Source organism: Ambystoma mexicanum, chromosome 3q (genome assembly GCF_040938575.1).
Source record: "Ambystoma mexicanum isolate Mex_15411 chromosome 3q, UKY_AmexF1_1, whole genome shotgun sequence".
NCBI classification, from domain to species: domain Eukaryota; kingdom Metazoa; phylum Chordata; class Amphibia; order Caudata; family Ambystomatidae; genus Ambystoma; species Ambystoma mexicanum.
In genome coordinates, this window is record NC_090926.1 from 527,584,453 (window position 1) to 527,609,386 (window position 24,934).

Consider the following 24,934-nt stretch of genomic DNA (forward strand, 5'->3'; position numbering starts at 1 on the left):
GACGGGCTGCCTGTGGGACATGTCCAGGGGTGCAGGGTAGTTCCCTGTGGTGTGGGCTGCCTGCAGGGGCCACCTGGCAGGACCCACACTGCCAATTCACATGTAGGACTCCCCGCGGACTACATTGGATACACGTAACCCGCTCTGACAGCAAAATCGCGTGTGAAACCTCACGCACACCGCAGTAATAAACGCACCCCGCTCGCACAGGGCCAATCGCGTGTGAAACCTCCCACGCACCCCAGTGATACACGTACCCTGCTTGCACAGGGCCAATAGCGTGTGAAACCTCCCGCGCACCCCAGTAATACACGTACCCCGCTCGCACAGGGCCAATCGCGTGTTAAAACTCCCGCGCACCCCAGTAACACACGTACCCCGCTCGCACAGGGCCAATCGCGTGTGAAACTTCCCGCGCACCCCAGTAATACACGTACCCCGCTCGCACAGGGCCAATCGCGTGTGAAAGTTCCCACGCACCCCAGTAACACACGTACCCCGCTCGCACAGGGCCAATCATGTGTGAAAGTTCCCGCACACCCCAGTTACACACGTACCCCGCTCGCACAGGGCCAATCGCGTGTGAAAGTTCCTGCGCACCCCAGTAACACACGTACCCCACTCACACAGGGCCAATCACGTTTGATAGTTCCCGCGCACCCAAACCCCGCTCGCACAGGGTCAATCACATATATAACCTCCCGTGCACCCCAGTAATACACGTATCCCGCTCGTACAGGGCCAATCGCGTGGGAAAGTTCCTGCGCACCCAGTAACACACGTACCCCGCTCGCACAGGGCCAATAGCGTGGGAAACTCTCCTGGCGTTTTCGTGGTTCGAGGCCTGTGCGCCATGTACGGGATTTGTGTGCTGTGCATGGTGCACGGAGAGAGGCTGGGGGCGTAACTGGCGCTGCTGCAGGGTTGTTGCGCCACTCTGCGCCACGGCTGGTTTTGGATGCTAAAATCCATGAATACTCTGTGCGCGGAAATGGATTTTAGCACACGCAGCTGGCACAGAAAGTCGCACGCGCACACTGTGCGCCAGCCTCATGCGCCGCTTGTGCGTTGAATTCTATGACTTACCCTGCATACGTGTTGTCAGGATTGTTTGTTGCACTTCTATGAAGTACTAACATTTGCAAACACAATTGGTCTGTACTGTGTAAGTAAATGTTTTCAACAATTGGTGGTAATTGAAATAGAATATTAATTGCTACATTTGCGTAGCAATTTACACGAGTTATATTTGAAAATTTGAATGGACCAGATAGGTCTGTGTCCAAGTCATTTTTTCGGAGTGTTTGTTTGAAGAAGTACCTGAGTTACTTTGAGTAATATTTGAGTAATAGGTTCTTCTTTGGTTGTGGTAATTGATGAAGTATTCATTTCTTTTTGTCTCTTTGGAGGATTTGCAGTGAGATCCTGTTGCATTTCTGTTTGGATTATTTTTCTTTTACAACGTTTTCTTTTTTGTGGAACAGGATATGTTTTTAGATAGGGTGTATAGAGAACGTAGTCTATTGTATTCTAAAATGCAAGGAATATCAGCGTTTACTTTATTTGCATCAAAGTTGATTAGAAATAGACTGTCAAGTGTACGTAAGAGTGATAGTGCTACATAGCTCAGGCCTTCTTTAAAGACTGTGTTACCAATATCTATCAATGCTTTGTCTAGGGTAAGACCTTGTGATTTATGAATGGTGACTGCGTATACTAGAGTTAGAGAAAATTTTTCTATGCGTACATACATGTCTTTGAAGAGAAGGAATTGAGCTGTTGAGCGGCCTATCCTTTTTATTTCAGAAAGTTTGTCAAAGAGAATGTTATTGTCCCAGTGCTCCATTAACTAGCCCTTGTTCCACGTCAAGGTTACGTTTAAGCATTACTCTACAGTTTAAGGATAATTTTAATATTTTTTTCAAACCAGTTGTGTTGGAGATAGAATTTTCTAAGGTATTTAGTCTTGTTGTGGCTTGTTCACACATGGGTAGTGTCATACCATGTACGCCAGTTTGTCTGCTGCAGATATTTCAATTATTGGTTGCATTTTTTTTTCAACATTGTTACATTAAATTTGAAACAGCTTGCAAGAGTTGGCATTAAGGCCATAAAATTGATATTATTGTGTGCTAATTGTTCCATAACATCAGTAGCACATGAGTTATGCTCATAACGTGCATGGATGTGCCGGGTTTTTAATATTGCTTGTGCTTCTTGAGATAGTACACCAACTCTAATACTTTTTAAAATGTTGGCGTAGGTGAGGTCTGTAGACTGTCACATGTTTTCTGTTAATTCTCTGTATTGGAAATGTTGCCAAAGGTTGACATTTCCTATGCTACCACTAGTTTTCCTGTAGAGTTTGTGTCCTAAGGTTTTAAAAATTGGATCACCTTTCACTGGTGTCAATTGAAGAAGATCTCCGAAAACAATTATGTGTTTTCCTCCAAAGAGCTCTTCATAGTTTGTTTTAAGTACTTCTTGTAATCTGAGATTAATCAAAGCCAACATTAGGTTGGAGAACATGCTCACCTCATCTATTAGTAGCATTTTCATTTGTTTTAACATTCTGCGTAGTTCCATTGCAGCTTCTGTAGAAAGTTTGTAATATTCTAATTTGTTTTGGTGGTCTACTGGTAGGAGTAGTATTCGATGTAAAGTTACACCCCCTATTTTGTAGGCTGCTAAAGCTGTGGGGACAGTTACAACAGTTGTATGTCTGTTGTTTGTCAATTGCTGAAGAAACTTGCTGATGATTTTGATTAAGAATATTTTGCCTGAACCAGCTTCACCACTGACGTATAATAGTATGGTTTGTAATTTTGGCAGGTACATTCTTTATTTTCATGTTGTACACCATGTGCAATTTCTTTTGTTACTTCTTGAAAAATGCTACGTTGCTCATTGTTTAGACACATGGCATTTTCTACTTCTGCCATAGCTATTTCTGAATCATTTGATATTAATGGCTGTCCCAGTGGTTCTTGGCTTCCTGATACAGAAGGCTGACTACTGTCAGGAGTGTCCTTATCTAGTTGAGCCTGGAGTTCTTATTCTTGTTGCTGTTCATTGTGCAACGTTGTTTTGTACTGTGTCAAGTTTACATCAGTGATAGTGCTTTCATTTGCTTTGAAAGCGTCTTCATAGGAGTCATAGTTATCTAGTATTTCTTCTTCTTTTCTCCATGGTTTAAAGAATTGTAGCAGGGACATGTAATATAGTTCTTTATGTTGAGGAGTGTTTAATGACAATTTGATATGATTAATTAAACTTGGTTTGGTAAGTTTTACTAAGCTGCCTTCACAATTTGTTACTCTGTAGCTACCTTTCATTTCATTGGGTTTTATATTATTTTTGTATGTGAAGTTGGGCTATGTGGCATAGACACATGGTTTCCAAAGTGGTACTTCTGTTTGGGTACTATGTGTCTATTAAATTGTTTTTTTTTTTAAATGTCTTGGCTGTTCGGATCATTTTTGGCTATTGTTTCTATGTTGTCTTATGATTTGAGAACTATTTTTCTAGATATAGCAGGACCTAGACTTAGCCATACTATATTTTCTGATTTTCCATACAAAGCAGTACTGGTTAAATGATCTGCAGCTTTATAGCAGCCACATTCTCTATGGGAGAGCATTTGTATGCCCAAGCTGTACAATTTCTGAGACAGTTTTTTGTCTGATGACAGGTCATTCCAGAGGTCTTGAAGCTCTGTTTTTTCTGCTTTTGTTAAGTAGGCTGTAACATATAGTGCAACTGCAGTGGAATTGTCTGCAATGTACTGCACAGCTATTTTTGCATTCCACAATAGGGCAATGATTGCATTGTAATCATTGATATATTTTGCTTCTTCTGTTCTTTTTATGTAATATGTATTTTTTGCGGATTTACCTTTAACACTATGTCTAACTGAAGACATGAAGTTGTTCACTTCACCTGTTTCTGTAACTGGTCTAGGAAAACCAAAACAGCATTTGGTGTACTATTTCCCTTTGTTTTTGTATTTTTAATGACAATATTTGCCACATTTGTGTGTTTTAAATTCTACAATTTGTGCATGAAGATCACTATTTGTTGCTTCTGATGGAATTTCACATGTGACATGTTTTTCGATAAACTGTAACACAGTGGCATCACTGTCTTGACTAAATTTAGGAGCATCTTTAATCCATAAAAGCATGTGGATATGTGGTGCTCCTCTGGCTTGGTATCCTTTTCTCCAAAAGAAGTGTAGCACTTCTCCGAGGGGAGTAACAGTTTTATTACAAATAAAGTGTAGCATAGCAATGAAGCGGTGATGGAACTATCTAGAAACATTAACAGGATCTAGAGAGCAAGGTTCTCCAGGTGTTAGTATATCAATGTTTGTTTTTGTTTGATATGCGTAGGAAATCATGTAGATCTTCCCATGCATATTCTGCACAACTTAATGTAACAAACCAAGTGGGTGGGCTAAGGTTTCTTATCATGCATCGTACATCTCTGTGACGTCGGAACCAGTACTCTTTCGTAACATGCATGTTTGCTAACAGATTTGTAATGCTTGATAGTAAAACTTCATCCTTTTCTTGCACTTTTTGTAGTAATTGCGTGGCTGACATATTTTGAAAGTGGGTTCCTGATTCTAATGTGTGTGCAACTCCGTAACATAGACTTACTATTTCACTTTCAAAGAGTAGGTTGAATATGTATTCCACATTTTGTCTAAATCTGGGATCTTCAGAATACATTCGTAATGAGCGGTATGCTGATGCTGTTATCTGAGTGGGTCTATCATCGTACCTTCCTCCTTTGCCAGTAGGAAAGAATAAAGGAAAAGCATGTGCTTCTATACTCATTTCCCATATGCTGATTGGTGATCCTTTTGTTTGTTGCATTTGGTACGTTTCTAGTGCATCATCTATGGTGTCTTTAGAGTGTAATGGATGAATTGTATAATGGTCTAAAATATTAGATATTGTAGCAGGATCTAGATGTTCAAATTGACCAGTTTCTGGTGACTCTTGTATTATTTCAGTTGATTCTCTTAAGTTTTCTTCAATATTAATTTCTTTTTAGTATTCGGGAGAACCTTAGAGGTAGATGTCACCATAGCAATCGTGAATGTTTATTTTTCTCATACAATCACATTGGAAGTAGTATTAATTTAGGCAGTAGACAGTAAAAAAATAGTGACATTTTGTAATGGAAAATCAAGTTTTGTGCCTAAATAGGGAGGGTTGTTACGTATGTATAGGTTATGCGGGAGATAGTAAGAAGTAGTGCGGTTTCTCAATGAAAAATCGGAAGTCTTGCACTTAAAGGGGGAGCGTTGGTATGTATTGGCTATGTAGATTTAATGGCATTAATTTGTTTAAATGAAATCATAAGGGTTGCACATGTTCTCTGAATAAAATATGCATACCGGTACTTTGTACTCATGCATGTGAGTATGCCTAGAGATGTAAGTATGTATCCACGACACTTGCACAGTAATTTCTGAATAAGGTGCTTTGCAATGCTATGCGACTTGCATTCAGAGTGATCAACAGTACATTTGAAGTGCGGAACTCTGATAACGGAGTTAGATGTAGAGATCTTGAATGTGATTGCTGGATGGTTGTGTGACTGCTTAGCTGTGTCCAATGAGGGAATGGATTTGCGAGTGATGTGGAAAGGGTAGAAGGACTGGCTAAGAGTTATGTGCCGCACATAGACTGCGCTTGTCCGCGGGTAGGGCGTGGCACATACGGGGTTCTACAGCAAATCCAGCATGGAAAGGGGACTGTAGGCATCAGCCAATCAGATGTTCACATTGTTCATTTGTGTCGAAAAACGGTGCATGTAGTGAAGATGGCAGAGGTGGATACAGTCAGGGTGTTGGTGCTCGGAGATATTTGTGTCCATGGTTTACAGAACTATTTCGAAAGTAGGTATGTGGCACACAAATTCGATGTTAGAGGAGTGGAGGTGGTGTGGAGCGCTGCGACTGATTGCAATGTTGCGGCAATTCTCCAAGTTTGCAGAGATATGCGTAGGATGACCAGTCCCCATGTGGTACTTTTGCACTGCGGTGCTTGCTATTTGGGCTACGTGACGTCACCTACTCTGTTGAAAGATTTGGAACAGTTGGTGCAAGCAGTCGTTAATATCTTTGCAGCTGCAAAAGTAATTTTTTCTGGCTTACTCCCTAGAGGAAAATGGGACAACAGTTCTGCTTTCTGTCCTGGTCAAAGCACTGGGAGGTGTATTATCAATCGCGGCATGCTTGCTTTCATGTCACGCGCTGGTATGTTTTTCTGCAGCCACAAAAACATTGTTTCCAGTAATGTGGCTTATTTTGAAGCAGATGGTGTTTCGTTATTTTTTTTGGGAAATGCCACATTCTTTTGGAATGTAAGGCTTGCTTTGGAGAAGGTTCTGTAATGATTGTAGGAGTAAAGTAAGAAGAAAAACAATTAATAAAAAAACAAAATAACAGGTGTCCATCAGGCATCTGCCCAAAAAACAAAAATAAACTGCTCTTTTCAGAGCCCACCTTAAATGGGAAAAGGGGAATAGTATTTAAATTTACAGCCGTCACGCTCAGATCCTCTACGTGTCCGCGGACATGGCAGTAGTCTGCAGGCAGCGCGTATTATCAATGGGGTTTCTAGGGTGGAGACGCATGCAAATGAGAATGTGTGAAGCTAGGGATTGGTCAGTAAAGTTCAGTGGGTGTGTTTCGAATGGAGAGATTGAGTCAGAACGTCTTTTACCTGACAGGAGACCAGACAGCTATGGCTCTGTGTGCTCGAAAACAGATTATATGGATTTTGGAAGACTCATGGATACATTGGTTGAAGGTGCATGCAGAAAGTTGCAGTATATCTGCAGATCTTGGAATGAAGTGGCTGGAGTTGCTACATCTGTGTGCTACTTTACAGACAGAGCGTCATACTGATATAATTATCATTCATTGTGGAGGAAACAGTTTAGGGCATGTCTCTGGAATTTCTTTGCAATGTGCCATGAAGGAAGGACTTACGAAGGTCATGGACATGTTTCCAAATTGCCAAGTAGTTTTTTCCCGTATTGCACAAAGACAAATGTGGCTGCGCTCTTCTGCATTTGGTCCACAAATGGAGAAGGCGAGGTGCAATGTCAATAATGTTGTGCCTTTGTGATGTCATCTTTGATGTCCTGGGTTTTAGGGTTAGCAGTGCACAGTGGTGCAGGCAGTTATGGTTGCTTAGCCTACCATAACTGGCGTATTTCAGGGGTTTTTCGCTTTTACTTCGAACCATAATGTCACTTTTATAAAGATTTTTTAGTCTATTTGACAGGTTGTTAGTAGCGCAACTTAACCATAACGTCCCCTTAATAAAGTTTTTTTTAGTGTATGTATATAGATATATTTCTTTTTTCTTATGAATTTCCCGAATGCTTTTTGGAACAAAATAACTCACTTTCTCTCTCAGATTATAAACCTGTGCTTATCTAGCCGTTTATTAATTTAAATAAATGTTACAGAATGGAAATACAGAATAAAAGAACAAATTACATCACTGTTAACCTTTGTTTGCACCACTTCAGCATTTGCCAAGATCTTCACTGGAACCCCAGGTTGGCAAAGATACACTCATCTCAAAATCCAGCAGAAGCAAAAGTGATTCGTTTTTTACCAGCCATGACTGATATTTTCCACTCTAATGTACACAATTCTAACTCAGTACTTTTCCAGAGAGGCCTGACTGCCAGACTGCAAATACAATTTCACAAATACCCAGCCGGTGTATGCTGTGAAATTCCACTGACTTGTAAACACCTTCTGATTTGCATGGGATGCGAAAGTACTTGCTCTCGGCTGCTAACTCAGTAACTCAAAACACTCCTTGACCAAAGAACAAAAATAAAACATGTCTCCAGTGTTACAGAAAATGCACACAGTGTTCAAACATGAGCTTTCACTATGGGTTTAAGTCAGATGGTCACTTGTGAACCCAGCATGCATTTCCATAGACTCCATCTTTGAGTCAACGATATAACCTCTTTTAAATGCAATATACACTAACAACGATGATCACTATTTTCCAGTTCTGTTCACAGAGTGCATGTTCAAACAAAACATAGGAATGCGAGCAGTGGCAGAGCTAAACGGATTTCTAGAATGACTGCTAAATTAAAACGTTCAAGGTAATGAGTAGTGGCCAACTTTTTTTTTTCCATGGGTAGTGTCCCCCTGCTATTTATTTGCATTCATCTGTATTCACTTATTTATTTATTGTTAATTGTCTCCATAAGTGGGCAACCTGATGAAGCCCTACCTCCCATTGCTCTGTGGCAGGGTCCACATGAGGATGCCCCTTGCCTTGTTGCTGTGCTTTCTGTCACTGCCATGGCGTCCTCTGCTGGTACTACCAGCTCTGCCACTGCTGATAGTTCCCCCAATAACCCAGTTAGCCAAATTGGTTCAGAGGATTGCCAGTCCTGTGTGACCCTGGGCTGTGAACCTGCACCATCGCTGAGCACATGCTTTCCCCCTCTTCACCTATCATGTGGTAATCCTCCTTCTCCTACAAGGAGAAATGCACATGCACCTCCTCCTCCATTATCCTCTTCCACTCGCCTCTCAGTATCACAGCAGGCCCACCTTTAAAACTACTATAAATGGCATGCTGTCAACTTTGTCTGTTAATTTGTGAACATGATAACACAAATGTGTTAACAGAGAGGCCCGAGCACAACCCCAAGTAACAACATATTCACTCAGAGCTTACTAAAACCCATAAAAGTACAGGAGGAGTGATGATCCTTTTATAGGGGGACTAACCTCCTTTTTGAGATTTGTGTGTTGGATTGGCTGAACAATATCAGACAAACTCGACAAATCAACCAGCACGCTCTGAATAGCTGGATGAACCCAACAAATGATTTTATTATTCTGCTCCTTAATGGACAATGGGTCATTGGATGAGACCCGGTCGACCGTTGGAATTTCATCGGTGATTCGGCAGTGCCAAAATGTTGTCCAGTACTTGTGGTGGGGATGGATCTTCACTATAATATTTGTCCGCTACCAGTAACCAGATTTTTGAGAAGTGCATCCAGGCATAACAATTACATATGCTGACATGATAAAGTATTTTCTAAACACACTGTATGCCATGTTGCTGGGATTCTGCAACAGGTGACAAATAACATGCACATTTCATAACATTTTTGCAATGTGGCATTCAATAAAAATAATCTAAGTCTCACTTGTTTGGCACATGGGGCACATGTGCTACCCGATTTACCGCAATGTGATTCAATATACTTAAAACACGTTTTGTATCATGCAAGCAATGTCTCTAAATCTCTTTCATAGACACCCAGTGTTGTATGATTGCCTGTCGGATTCACACAGCAGTTCTCATAGATGTCACTTGGTTAAAAAACTGTTCAGGAAGATATTTTAAGAGAAATCAGAGGCTTAAGACACTTCTTTGATGTCAGCGAACTTCACCTCTGAGGAGGTAGTTATCATAAGTCGCGTCCTCAATGTTGTCAATCTCGTATTCACCATTAATAATATATATAGGGCCCTTGCAAGATCACCAGTGCTATAAACTTCAGGAGTTGGCAGTTGCGGTGAAATTACCTGAAGCACAATTCACACCAATAAACAGTGGAGGAAATTGTCACTAGTACCTAGCCAGAGGGTTGGCAAAGGGACATAATAAAATGTCTGCAAGGTAGTTATGAGTTCTGCAATAAATATCCTCACCTATGATAATTTCAGTTGCTCACTTAGGTGCAAGTCTGCCCTAAATCATGAACACTGTATGGTTGTTGCATCAGTAAATGTGGAATTGCCATCTGTAAGTAAGTTATAATATGTATCAGGGTCAGGTGACTGTTGTGGCCAGTGAATTGAAAGTCATCAAGATTGCACACTTGCAGTCTATTAGTTCATTGGCCATGCAGGTAGTCATTTCAACAGAACCGACTACTATGTACATAGCTATACATGTGAAGGGTACTTTGTTATCAAACTCTCATGTATCTCCCTTATACATCAAATAATGTTGAAATTCCACTTAAAATCACATATGCTCAGAAAAAATCACTAATACATATATAAAACCAACAAAAACACTGTTAAAAGGACGTTATGGTTAGGTTGCACAAGTCAAAAGCTTTGAGATTCAATGGAAAAATGTTGTTACAGGGACGTTACAGTTACCGATAAAACTGCAAAACCCCACAAATTCACGAGTTATGGTAAAACAAGCAACCATAGCTCGCGCTACCACTGTGCACTGCAAGGACTAACACCCATGACATCAAAGATGCCATCACAAATGTCATTGATGACATGAGTTTATAGTTTACATTAAACGCCTCAACAAGGAATTGTCATAATATTGGCAGAATCCTAATAGAGATCGTATGAAGAACTGTAATGACACAAATAATTCAGTGACCAATACAACGCTATAAACACCATAGCAGCAGAGTGCTCTTTCCAGTACATGACCGCACTCATGTAAGAATGTAGCCATTATCTAAAAGTGGTGGAATAATCTAAATGTTGCGCATGCTGCATAGTACAATGATGAATGTTTCGGTTCTGAGTTTTGTGTACCGTAATACATGTAAAAAGCAGCTAAAGAATGTCCCTCTCACTATGTAATTCTACTACTGTACACAAAAACATAAGGAGAATACAACTCATACAAAAATAAGCATATAAAGGGAAAGTAAAGTGGGCAAAAAAACAGCAGCTCTACCACACAGTGTTCATAACCTAGCTGATGGCCTTCATTAACAGAAATGATTGCTGTGCTTTGGCCTTCCATCTTCCCCTATGTGTATGTGGCATATGCTGTAACTGGACCCCAAGCAAAGTGGTATAAGAACATATGAGCAGGGTAAGAGTCATGAAAATATACTACCTTTTAAATTTTCAGTTCCTGACTGTCAGTGAAGAAAAGCATCTGCTGTACATATGTAACTGCACAGAAAAAAGGCAGGAAAACATGTGATGTCATCAGTCATTTCATCAAGACATTTATGATGGCATCTTTGATGTCGTGGGTTTTAGTCCTTGAAGCGCACAGTGGTAGCGCGAGTTATGGTTGCTTAGCTTACCATAACTCACAAATTTGTGGGGTTTTGCAATTTTACTGGTAACCATAACGTCCCTGTAACAATGTTTTTCCATTGAATTTCAAATGTTTTGACTAGTCCAACCTAACCGTAACGTCCCTTTAATAATGTTTTTGTTGGTTTATTTTATAGGTTTTTAGTAGGGCAATGAATCCAAACAGTTCCTGTAGGATTGTTTTGTTTTTTCAGTGAAGGGGATATGTTATTAGTAGTGCAACATAACCATAACATCCCATTATCAGTGTTTTTTGTTAGTGAATCTCATAGGTTTGTAGTAGGGTACTGTAACCAGAAGGTTGCTTTAGTATAGTGTTTTCTGGGATGGTGAAAGTGAAGTGGGAGAATGGAAGACCAGGCTCCCGTCCTTCACCTCTCGCGCTTGGCCTAGAGGGTCACGGCCCAGACACCCGCCGCGAGAAGAGTTTGTCCATTTACCAGACGACCAGGTACCCTGGTACAGGAACATACGGATGTGTCCACCTGCCTGCCCAGCAGCCCGCACTGGCCATGCTGACACCTGCGGCTCGGATCAGCTAGACTAAAAACCACACGTCGTTAGAGATGCCATGACGACCTAGACAACGGGAAGCACATCTGTACAAATATACACACTTAACATTTCCACACCAATCTACACGAAGAACATACTCAGTGCTCTGACGTAGGCGACAGGCATATTCACGGACGTGCATCTTTATTATTTTTACATAGGCTTTCAGAACGCAGAAACGCAAGACGCATCATGAACTCATCTATAACGCTTGCTCACGCTTCTCTTGAAACCCGTTACCACCATGAGAGGTATAATGGAAACACGATACTGGTCATGGAAATATATGCTATTATAACCTAAAAGCACCTATGCACCAAACAGACTACTTAAGCACCAGGCCCGAGTAGGCCTCAAACAAGAGCTCCCGTGGACATTAACAAAGCAAGAGTCAGGTTGCTGATCCTGCAGAAAGAACATGGTGGAGCAACCAGCCAAGGTCGCAATGTTGCAAACCCACATCCAAGAACAAATCATCAAAGGCACGATGTTGCAACCTCGCACTCCGCGCCTCAACGATAAAGGCACGCCGACAAATTAAACCAGACGCGCAGTAGAAAAAACAATATTAATTGTGCAGAATTCTGCCTCTTTCACGGTCCCTCCCCACGTGACCAAGCCGAACCTGACGAGATGCCAAAACCCAGGAGAGAAAAGGCGTCTGGGTCCCTCACTACGAGACACAGGCCGATACACTTGAAAGGCTCAATGGACATCTGCTACAGTGGGAGCGGTCAGCCTTCCACCTATGAATAAATCCTCATATTGTCTGCACGTACCCATATTGAAACATTGTTGCAAACACAGGTACACCGAGAGCTGGGAACAACGGTGGTCCCAGGCTGGGAAGCTCACGGATGCACCAATCAGAACATGGGGCTCTTATCTCAGACGTCAGTAATACTAGCCAATCCTCAGGAGTCTTCATGTAACAATTCTTATGTATCTAATTGTAGGGACAACCCAGATATACCACCTGACTACACCTTGTCCACTAATATCATTCTCTATATGTGTACTATACTAACCCTACCACTCGAGCAACCAATTAAGAGTGGCGATAGGTTTTTTGTTAACTTTCTGAAGTGACGCAAGTAGCGCGTCATAATGCAGTAAAAAGGGCCTGCGCGCCCCACGATTGTGTGTGTGTCAGGACGAACGCGTACGCTCCTTGACCCATCCCTGCCGTTTTGTCTAAATAAACAGCAGAGTCACCTTGCTCCTTGTGTGTGTCTCATACTCAATCTCGTCTGGGATATACGGGAGGAGTTGGGGCCTCCCTGCCCGGAGGTCTGCGGACGGCCCGGCCGACCCCGGCAGAATTTCCCCCCGACAAGTTGGAGGCACTGCTGAGATCTGTTTAAGATCGACTTTTATTTTTAATTTTTCCAGGCACTCCCGTTGCGAGGAGGCCCGGCGGCGCGGCCCCCTCTGCCGTTGCCCCCTTCTGAGGACTACAGGACCATCGCGGAGCTGCGAGAAGACCGGACAGCGCAATCCGGATATTGGCCCTCGGGAGCCGGTTGAGAAGTATCCCGCCCGCGGTCGGCGAGTGTCCAGACGTGGTCCAGACGAGGGGAGGTGGCGAGCCGCTTGGAGGGGTGCACGCAGTCGAGCGGCCCTGCATCGAGAGAACTTGGTGAGCATGACACGCACAACAAGCAATGCGAAATTGTGAGGGAGGGGGAGGAAGTAAATAAGGGAGGAGGGAGGTATTGTACAGATGTGCGGCGAAGGTTTAACTGAGTGTTGCCAATGGAATGAATGGTAGCGAAACGAGTGCTAGAACAGTCGGCTAACGTTACACGAAAGAGGGGGGCGGGGCACGAAAACATCACGTGCAGCCGCTCATAAGACACTGATGGCCTAAATTGCGACTACGTGTGAGGGTGGGTGTGTGTGGTTTCCTACGACTTGACATTTATTGATCAATGAGTAGATGAGGTTTCCTATTGTTCGAGCAAGAAACTCGATAGGTAGATGACGTTTCCCTGTGGCCGGTAGCTAGTTACATAGTTGCCCAAAACGGAAGATAATTGGCTGGTTAAGCCCTCCTGTTGAGGGGCGTATCACACGCGAGGCGACGCAGCGTGCGCAGTCCGGTTATATTATTGATGAGATTACCTTGTTCCAGGAGAGACAGGAAGACAGCTGTAGGGTTAACGGGGTAGATTGCAAGTGTATTTTGAACTTAAAGAACATAACAAGAATATACCAGTAGCTCGAAGAAATCGGTGACGTCACCAGTAGGGATTTAATAAGATATCGCGAGCACAAGAAACTTTGGGTTGAGAGTGGTGGGGAAGAGAAAAATGATAAAGGAGCGGATACGGAGATAAACGATAAACGAGTGGATTGAAAGAGGAGAAGGGGAAAGGGGCGTGGCTGCGCACAGAGAACGCCGGCCACGGCAAGTGTAAAAGGGGGAGAAGAACGGAGAAACAGGACGACGGTATAAGATCGTCGTAAGGGGTACGCAGCCGCAGGGGGCTGCGTGCGCTTCGGCCGCAGGGGGCCGTAGGGGAAGGAATATAATATAACATCATACTTATTATTATTGCATAATCTGTCAAGGGATTGTCGTAAGTCCCCACACTTGCGGGGCAAGGTAAGCAATACGAGGTTGTATATTGTAAACTGCTGGTAAAGAGAAGGGTAACAAGGGGAGGGACACTATGTCATACGGGAGAGGGTCGGGAGGGTGGGGGAACACCCTCACTACCCCATTACAACACATATGCACCACACTGCCACCACATAGGGAGAAATTAATTAAGTACAGCATAGAGTGGACCCAGGGGACGGACAACAAAATGTTAACACCATGGCCGCCTAATGGTAGTTTCGATCCATATGCCCAACATTCACTACTAAACCATCTGCACAATACATACAAGGGGAAGAAGTTGGCAAACCATGTGGAGGTGTTTAACTTATGGAGGATGTTCCAGGGGTCCCGACCAGGACCAAATGGAATGTTCACTATGGGGAAAACACCGGAAGAAAAGGAGATTAAGAAAGAAGGAACGGATGAGGAAAAGGGGTGCGAAAGCACAAAGAATACGGGGAACGGAGGACAGGGAGGAGAAAAGATTGATAAATCAAACGACATAAAAAAGGAACGGAACAATGAGACACCCATGACACCGGGAGTGAAAACAGAGGGAGGAGGGTTGTACCCTTTAAGAGAATTAGGAGAAATAGAAGGACAGTTCAGGGCGGCTGAAGGATACTCGAATCCGACATACAGCCCTCCACCATATGTGGCTCATAGGAAGATACCAGTGGGGGAAGAAAGGATTGGAGAAGAGCAGACTGTAGAGATAGGAAACGATGAGTGGGTAGCTGCACAGATATTATTGAAATTACGAGGCTCACTAACTGGAGAAGAAAGGGAGGCGGTAAGGAGAACAAACGAGGATAGTGCCAGAGAGAGTGAAATGAGGGGAGAGGAGCTACTATGGCAGAAGGAAGAGATTTTGGAGGAAAAATTAGCAAAACTAAGGGATGAGCAGAATGAATTGATCAAACAGCTTGAGAGGGAGGAAAGAGAGAGAGTGAGGAAAAGGAAAGAAGGTAAGAACGAATTGGAAAAATTAAGGGAACGAAATGAGGAGCAAAAGAGAGAAGCTGAAAGGGTAAAAGCAGCAGCAGATAGGGTATCAAGAGTAGTGCTGAGGGAGAAGAAGAAGGAAGAAGAAGAAAAGGAAAAGGAAATGGAAATATGGAGGAGGAGGGTACTATCAGAGACAGCTAAGAAATATGAAGAGGGGAAGGTAATAGAGAGTATAGTAGAAAGAGAAAGGGTGAAATGGGAAAGGAAGAAAGAGGATGAAAGAATATTGGAACAGATGAGCAACGAAGTAATGGAGGAATTGAAAAGAAAAAGGGAGGAAAATAGTAGGGAAATGGAGGAGAGAAGTGAAGGGGGAAGAGAAGGGGGGAGTAGGGAGAGTGAAAGATGGGGAGATGTATATAAAAGTAGAGAGGTAGCAACAACATCAGTACTAGGGGGAACAGTTGGTAACAACGAAAGGGGAGAAAGAGACTTAATAGACTTAAAAACAGTAACAATAAAAGGAAAAAAGGCAGAGTGGGGGGTGCAATTTATGAATGACTTTTGCAGTGAGGAGGAAGAAGGAGTGGAGGAGGATGGAAGAAAGAGTGAAAGGGAAAGCTTAGATAAGCTATACCTCACTAGAACAAACATAGATTCGCCCTGGATGAGTAGAAGATGGGAGGAGCTGGAGAGAAGTAAGGAGGGAGTGAAAAGAATAGGGGAAGCACAAACCCATGAAACCACGCCACCAACATCTCCACCACGCCCTCCCACGTCACACCATACATGTTCAACCACCGCACGCTCACTGCACAGAATAAAGCTCGCGCCCTTCATGAACGAAATTACACCTTATGCATGTCGGCTTAGGGACCTCCCTAGTCGCAGGCAAGACAGACAAATAGACATACCCATATTGAACACAGGAAATGACGAAAAAAGGGGAAAGGAAGAAGAGGGAGGTAGGAGCAGAGGTAGTAAGGAAGAATTTGAAGTAGTAAAGGAAACGGGGGAAGAGGAGGGGTGTGAAGACTCAATATTATGGAGCGTAAAGGGTGACACAAGACAGAATTTAATGCCACTATTGGAGAGAGGAGGGGTTAGACCACAGTATGTACCTTGGAAACATACGGATAAAGAAAATATAAAATGTAGGCTCCCATCACTAAGTGGAGGTGCGGGTAAGTGGATATATGAAATGGAGAAACACACCGCAGGACAGAAGCTAGCAGTAGGAGATGTGAAGGGCCTGTTAATATCAATATTAGGGGATAGAGCGGATGACATTTGGAAAAGAGCGGGATTCCATGGGGTAACAATAACGAACACATCGCATGATGGGGCACCATTTGCAAACTGTAGACATGCGCTATGGCAGGCACTGAGAGTGCAGTACCCAGACACATCAGACATAGGAGCCATTACTTCCCGTAAGATGGGTGAAAATGAGGACCCTGTTGATTATATTCAGGATATCCAAGAGAAGTGGCGCATGGAAACTAGAGAGCAATGGGACAAAACACCAGCCATATTTTATCATATACTAGTACAAGGGCTCCCAGAAGGGGTTCAGAAACAACTAAAGAAAGTAGTGGGGATGGAAGCAAAACCATGGCCAGAAATACAACTGACTATAGTACATCACTGCAGGACATGGCAAGGAAAAATGAAACAAAAGGAAGAGGATAGGAAAACAGAAGAGGCCAAACTAGTACAGAAAAAACTTACTAAATACACAATGGAAGGGGCACTAATAACTACGCCCACACCAATGGCCCAAAGCCCAACGCAAGTAGTGGCTGCACAAGATCCCGCCCAAATAGCGCCTCCACAAGGTGTAATACAGCAAGTGCCGCCTCTGCAATTACACGCACCAAACATGGGAGGAGGGTACCCCATGCAAGGAACTGGGTATTATAGTTATAACAGAGGGAGAGGAGGGTTTTTGAGGGGGAGAGGATACGGATATAATACCCAACAACAGGCTGGGGGACTTAGAAATTACTACCCCACAGGGCAACCCGTATACCAGGACAACACAGGGAGCTTCCCATGGCAAAGCAGGGAACCACCCGTGTGTTGGAGCTGCGGACTATTAGGACACATGTCACGTACATGTAGGGTCAGGCCAGGAACACCGGCATGGAATGAACAAGCACAACCTAGGACCTCACAAGAACAGCAGGGCATACAACAACAGCAGATGTCACAAAAAGGGAGTGACCCACAACAACAAACAACACAACAGCCACAAACCTATTCACTGCCACAACAACAAATAACACAACAACTGCCACCGCCACAACAACAAGTAGCGTTAATACAACCACCACCCCAAACTCAACAAACGCAATTGGGTAAGGTGACGGTGTTGGGACACAACCCTTACACAGGGAATGGCCAATCATTATACCCCCAATAGGCCAGCCCACAGACGGCCTTGGTGTGTCCCATCCTGTCAGTAACACCTAATAGTGCGGAGGAACCACGCATAGAGGTAACGATAGGTGACAAAAAATTATCATTTCTTGTTGACACCGGGGCAACCCGGTCTTGCATAAGGGAAGGTAAATTTAAAATGTCAGGTGAAGCCATGAACACCCAAGGATTTTCTGGGGCTAAGGGGTTGGTTCCATTTACTGATAACGTTCAATTATCTATTGGAGATTATGATCTGTCAGTCCCACTTTTGTATTATAGTGCCTCACCAGTAAATATACTGGGGAGAGACATAATGAACAGGTTGAATATGACGATCTCCTTTACAGAGGATGGCATAATTTGCTCTACTCCAGGGATTAACATGCTCGCAGCACGACAGATTTTGCAAGCATACTGTGGACAGACAGCGATTAGGGCGGAGCCAGTAGATGGCGAGCTATTCCAGTATGGCACAGACATGGCATTTGCATGGATGCCAGGGATAGAAGGGAAAATATGGAGGAGGCCAACAGCCTATCTGTTCCGACCAGAAACACCAGTTAATGAACTGGAAGGGAAGGTGTTTGTAATAGACATTGAGAGCATTATTGCAACAGCTGATTATGTTGCTGTGCACGCCCAAGATAAAGAAGGGAGAGCATGGAGGGCGGTGATAGCACTAGCAGAAGGATGTAGACTGACCCAGGTGTCAGATGAAGAGCTGTTCTCAGAAGAAAAGGAAGAAGATGAAATGGTGTTCATGATGAGTGTAGAAATATGGCTAAGAGTGGCTCACAAACAAGTAGCACAGAAAATTGCAATGGCACTTGAGGCACCCGCAGGCACCCCAGTCCCATTTTTTAAGGAGGATATGTCAAAGGTGCCCAAATCATTATGGACTATTAGCCCTTATGACGTGGGATGCATAAAAAGCATAGGGGGTGTAAGGATAAAATTGAAAAAAGGTGCCATACTACCAAGAGTGAAACAGTACCCATTGTCAAAAGAGGCAGATGAAGGCATATATGAAACCATAACGGCCCTTATAAACAATGGCATATTGGTCCCCTCAGAATCACCATGTAACACAGCTGTGTACCCGGTGCGCAAGGCTAAAGGGGGGTCTTGGCGCTTCATACAGGACCTCAGACCCTTAAACAACATAGTAGAAGCAGAGTATCCAGTAACAGCAAACCCGGCCACAATATTGTGTGGCATTCCAGCAGAAGCATCACGATTTACAGTGATTGACCTTAAAAATGCGTTTTTCTCAATACCATTACACCCAGACTCACAAGATCTGACAAGCTTCACTTACCGAAATACAAAGTGGAAACATACCAGATTACCACAGGGGTATTGTGAATCACCCTCAATTTTCAATAGAGTAATACAGATGGATTTGGGTAACGTTGAGGTGGAAAGCACAGTGTTACAGTATGTGGATGACATAATAATTTGCAGTACAAACGAAAGTAAATGTAGAGAGGACTCCTTAAAGATGTTGACAATATTGGCTGAAAAGGGGTACAAGGTAGACATGGAAAAGATACAATACTGTCAGGAACAGGTACTTTACATTGGCCAACTGATATCCCAACATGGAAGAAGGATTGCACCACAAAGAGCACAGGCCATCTCAAGCACTCCCGTGCCACAGACTGTGAGAGAACTGCAGCAATTTCTGGGGCTGTGCAACTACTGTAGAGCATGGGTATTTGATTACAGCTCATACATAGGACCCCTGCTTGAGGGTTTGAAGGAAGCAAATAAAGGGGAGAAAAAGTTGGGATGGACTATGGAAATGAGGGAGGCATTTGACGAATTGAAAGACGCGATATCAACTGCTCCAGTACTGGCATCCCCAGACTATGAGCGACGCTTTTTTATATTTTCACATTGCGACTCAGCAGTGATGAAAGCAGTATTGGCACAAAAAACGAGCATGGGATATAAACCAGTAGCATTTTACAGCGGACACTTAGACCCTGTGATGTTAGGCCACTTCCCTTGTGAACAAGGTCTTGCTGCAGCTGCTTTTGCAGTAGAAAAAGCATCAGCAATAACTATGGGGTGTCCAACTACACTGTTTGTGGAACATGCACTATTTGCGATATTGAATAAACCTAAGTCCACACTAACGACACAGAGGGCATCAGGTTATGAGATTATTTTGTCTAAAGCTGAACTAGCAATTGTTAGATGTAGCACGGTTAACCCTGCAAGGTTCCTAGCAGAAGTAATTGAAGAGGGAGATTACGCCCACGACTGCACCCAAATAACTAAAATGTACTCATGTACTAGAAAAGTTGAAGAAAACGCACTAGAGGGAGGTGAGCTTTTGTTTATTGATGGGTCATCAACTATTGATCAAGGAGATGGGATACGAAGGACTGGGGCAGCAGTAGTAAAAATGATGGAGGCGCCGGTGTGTGTGGCTATGAAGTGTGTACAATTACCACAGCACTACTCTGCTCAAGCCGCGGAACTGGTTGCACTAATATTGGCATTAAAGGAAAGTTTTAATAAAAGAGTAACCATATATTCCGACAGTGCATATGTTACATCCACTGTCCACTCAGGGTTATCAAAATGGAGAAGAAGAGGGTTTAGGAGAGCTGATGGCACTCCAGTACAACATGCCCTCTTGTTGGCTGAACTAATTGAAGTAATAAACGACCCCCAAGAACTAGCCCTAGTCAAATGCACCGCACACACCAATGGTGAAGACTACGTCTCAAAAGGGAATGCAGCAGCAGACGCACATGCGAAATATGCTGCATACTTTGGTGAGATATGGAACCCCACAGACTCACAGAGAGGGAGAGGGAGGGGAATAGCTAGGGAGATGTTAATAAAAGAAGGGTACACCCATCTCCCAGCCACACAGATTATGGAACTACAAGCGGCTGCACCAATGGCCGAAAAAGAAGTATGGGTAAAAAGAGGATGTACAATGTCCCCAACCGACGCACTATGGCGCCAGGGTGGCACGGGGAAAGTTGTAATACCGTTGGCACTGTTAAATACCGCCCTGAGCCAATTACATCACCCTGCCCATACAGGCAAGGAAATAATCGCAGCACGAATTAGAGAAGATTGGTTTTGTCCTGAGTTAAACTCTCATGTGTCAAATTTTATCAGCAATTGCCTCACATGTCAACAGTTTACGGCCGGTCATACTCTAAAAGTGATAAGAGGTACCATACCCCGGCCAGAAGGACCTTTTCGGCACCTTCACATTGACTATGTTGATATGATCAACATATGTCAAGGTAATAGGTATATGATTCTAGTAGTATGCCCATTTTCTAGGTGGATTGAAGCAGGGCCCTGTTCACACCCTGATGCGTTTAGAGCAGCTAAATTCATAGTAAGGGAGGTCTTCCCCAGGTGGGGAGTGTGCGAGGTATTAAGATCAGACAACGGCCCACATTTCGCAAACGAAATGTTCCAACATATCACATCCCTGCTGAACATTAAACACAAATTTGCATGTGCATACCACCCACAGGCTAATGGCGTATGTGAACGCCTGAATGGCTTATTGAAGGAGGCAATTGCAAAAATACAACAAACAACAAAGAAAAGTTGGTTGTATTGCCTTCCGTTAGCTTTATTTGAACTTAGAAATAGGCCAGGGTCCGACCACCACCTCACCCCTCACGAAGTGGTTACTGGACGTCAAATGCGCCTTCCCCTAACCCCAACGTCAAGGGCATTCACCGACCACGAAAGTTCAGCGAGTGTGTTAGGTGATGAAATGTATCAATATGTGTCTTCTTTGATTACTAGTGTCGTGTTTGTGTCTCAACAGCTCGAGCACACACGGGGCGGGTCTACCAGCAATCAAGAAAAAGGCGCAAGTACAGAATCGGGAAAGGAGAACTTGTGCAAACTTGCCAAAGGTGACCACGTGCTACTTCGCAATTTCAATAGAAAGTGGAACGAGAAGAGGTTCACTGGCCCCCATCTGGTAGAGGACGTATCAACAAGAGCAGTAAAACTAAAGGATAAGCGTGCCTGGAACCACCTACATGACGTAAAGATCTACAAACTGCAGACCCGCCCCAGCGCCAACGACAGGTCCATTGGAAGAACAGCAACAACATCCCCGACAGCGGAAGAAAGTTCCACCACAGACAACGACCCAATTGTTCCCTCGGAGACAATAACTGACGAAGAAGGGGGTGATCCCCATACTGCCCACCCCATGGTCACACGCTCAAAGAGTAAAAATACTTCCGCCATCTGAGCGCAAACCCCCCCCATTGACTGCTAAGTACAGTTGTAACTAAAACTGAAGGACATTGCTTGCACCAATACACATGTAAACACGTGAATGTTCTCTTTTTTCTCTCGCACATACAGGAACTGCGTAATATTGTATTGTTAAGAAAAAGCTAATTAACAAGTTCAGTGTACAGGCGTAGATGGTGCTGCCAGACGATAACTACCCAGAAGAATTGTCACACCAATTTGTATACGAAATAAAAAGACCAACATACCTAAAAAAGAGAAGGGTACGTGTCTACTACACAGCCTTCCTCCTGGCCATAGAATATTACATGCCCCACCTCCGCCCATACTTGCCGGTCCCAAGAGACCGATCACTTAGAGTAGCGTGGGAGCAGCTCTTCGCCTGGGCACTGAATGACTACTTGATAGGGAGAGCTTAAAGGAAACAGAACTAATATTTAATAACGAGCACTTTTGAGAATTTTTAGGCGGGCAACTTTAACGTCGCAAGAATACGCTGCCAGGACTGCAGCAAGGTAAGAGCAAAATGCCGGTGAGATTAGCATATGTAATAAAAATAATAGGGATTTTGATGATCACCGGGTTCTTGGCTGCCTCTGTCTGGCAGTACAGCTATGCTATCGATTTTATTGCTGCACCCAAACCTAATATACCCCCGTTCCCTGCTGCAACAGGTGTTACGTCAGGTGGTAATAGTAATTTTGCACCCAAGCAAAATAGAGTTAAACGCAGCACATACTCAGACAATAAAGGTATTGATAATTATGTACAAGATTCAGCACACGTCGCAAACAACATATGGTACCAGCACATGACCCGCATTGGTAAGCAGACAACCGAGGACAGCTGTTACGTTTGCTCATTAATACCATACGCCATGAGCGCTTCACGAACATTTGTTGCCACAGAAATAGATGAAAAAACAGCACAGTGCATAATCTATTTGGCCCTGTTCCAAACGAAAGGAAGATTTCAAGGAACAGTAGTGCACATGACATGGAAAACACGAGACTCATACCCATATGGAAACAACTTCCTCAAGACCTATTTGAGTTATCACAAGACCAGTTTACATGCTGAAGCATTCAGGTACATAACAAGTGGCCCTGCAAAAGGAGAAACAAAGAAGGTAACACTGCAGTATCTACCATGTGATTGGTACGCCACTGAAGTTCCGGGTAAACAAGGATGCTGGGAGAGGCCGCTACTGACGATAACAGGAAAGGTGTATCTGGGCAACAGCTGGGAGATAGGAGTGATTGGCAGCAACATGGTAACAAAAGAAACTATCTCAACTATCGAGACACACAATCATCGATGTTGGACGACGTGGATCAAGTATGTACCAATGCTCACGTGGGTAGAAGAAGATGAAGACCCAATAACTATACTACCATTGACTGCGCCCAAAGTATGCTACCAGCATAAAGGAGAGGTGGACGTAGGATATAACACCAATTGTGCAAGCGTGATGGAGTTACCTGAGGGGGGAGCGGGAACAGCAGTAATAATGGACCATTATTGGGCCTGCGGAGAAAAGGCATATCATACACTGCCTCCCCTGTGGAATGGTGTGTGCACAATGGTACACGTCAACGTACCATCACTAGTGGTACCTAAGAAGCATGTCGATGTGGCGAAATTTCCTAAAATGGATGAAGGGGATAGGAGAAGAAAGAGATCTGCACCACTTCAGAAGGAGCAAGAGAACAGGACCAACAGCAATGATACTGTCCTAAATAGGAGAAAGAGACAAGGAGAGCCACTGACAGGAAATTACCTGTGGGGAAGGTCGGAAACGGAACTAACATCAATACCGCCAGAACACAGACTATTCAGCAGAGCAGCAATGTTCTTCTCCTCAATAATACATCCGGGACTGCAGGCATACGCAAACGCAAAATGGCTCCAAATAACCAGATGGGAACTAATGATGACCATCAATTCAACAGTAAATGGGTTCAACGCAATTAAAGAGGAGCTGCGAGCTGTAAGGATGGTAGCACTCCAGAACAGATATGTATTGGACCTTCTCACAGCAATGGAAGGAGGAGTTTGTGCAAAGATAGGACAATCTTGCTGCACGTTCATACCTGCCAACGATGCTGACAATGGTACACTGACAGAAGCAGTTTCACAATTGGCCCAGATGCACTCCAAAATGATGGACGAAAGTAACGGTGTAGACAAGGATAAGAGCTGGTTTTCACTATTATGGTCATGGATGCCATCTTGGCTGTCAGATGGACTGAAAATAATAGTGGGGTGTACTATTTTGGCTGGAGCTACCCTGATCATAATTAGATTTTGGAAGGCCCAGAAGGCACGCACGACTGACGAGTTGCTGGAAATGGTGGGAATGCACCCCTTAATGCCAGCAGATGACGGCCAGCATACAGGTGTGATAATACAAGAAAGGGAGAAGTTGCGCACCCAAATCATCACCAATCATCTAGACCCACCATCAGTGAAGATCGAGAACCCAAGGAACCCCAGGAGCTACATAGGAAGATGGGTATACTGTACTCCTGGAGGAACATGTGAATACATGTATTGGTCATTTGAAGATCATGTAAACCATTATGGACATCTCGGAGGGATAACTAAGATATGGAGGGTAAGAGGAGATAACGAGAAGGATATGTTTGTGGTCGACAAGTCGACCAGAGGGGGGACTGAAGTGGGAGAATGGAAGACCAGGCTCCCGTCCTTCACCTCTCGCGCTTGGCCTAGAGGGTCACGGCCCAGACACCCGCCGCGAGAAGAGTTTGTCCATTTACCAGACGACCAGGTACCCTGGTACAGGAACATACGGATGTGTCCACCTGCCTGCCCAGCAGCCCGCACTGGCCATGCTGACACCTGCGGCTCGGATCAGCTAGACTAAAAACCACACGTCGTTAGAGATGCCATGACGACCTAGACAACGGGAAGCACATCTGTACAAATATACACACTTAACATTTCCACACCAATCTACACGAAGAACATACTCAGTGCTCTGACGTAGGCGACAGGCATATTCACGG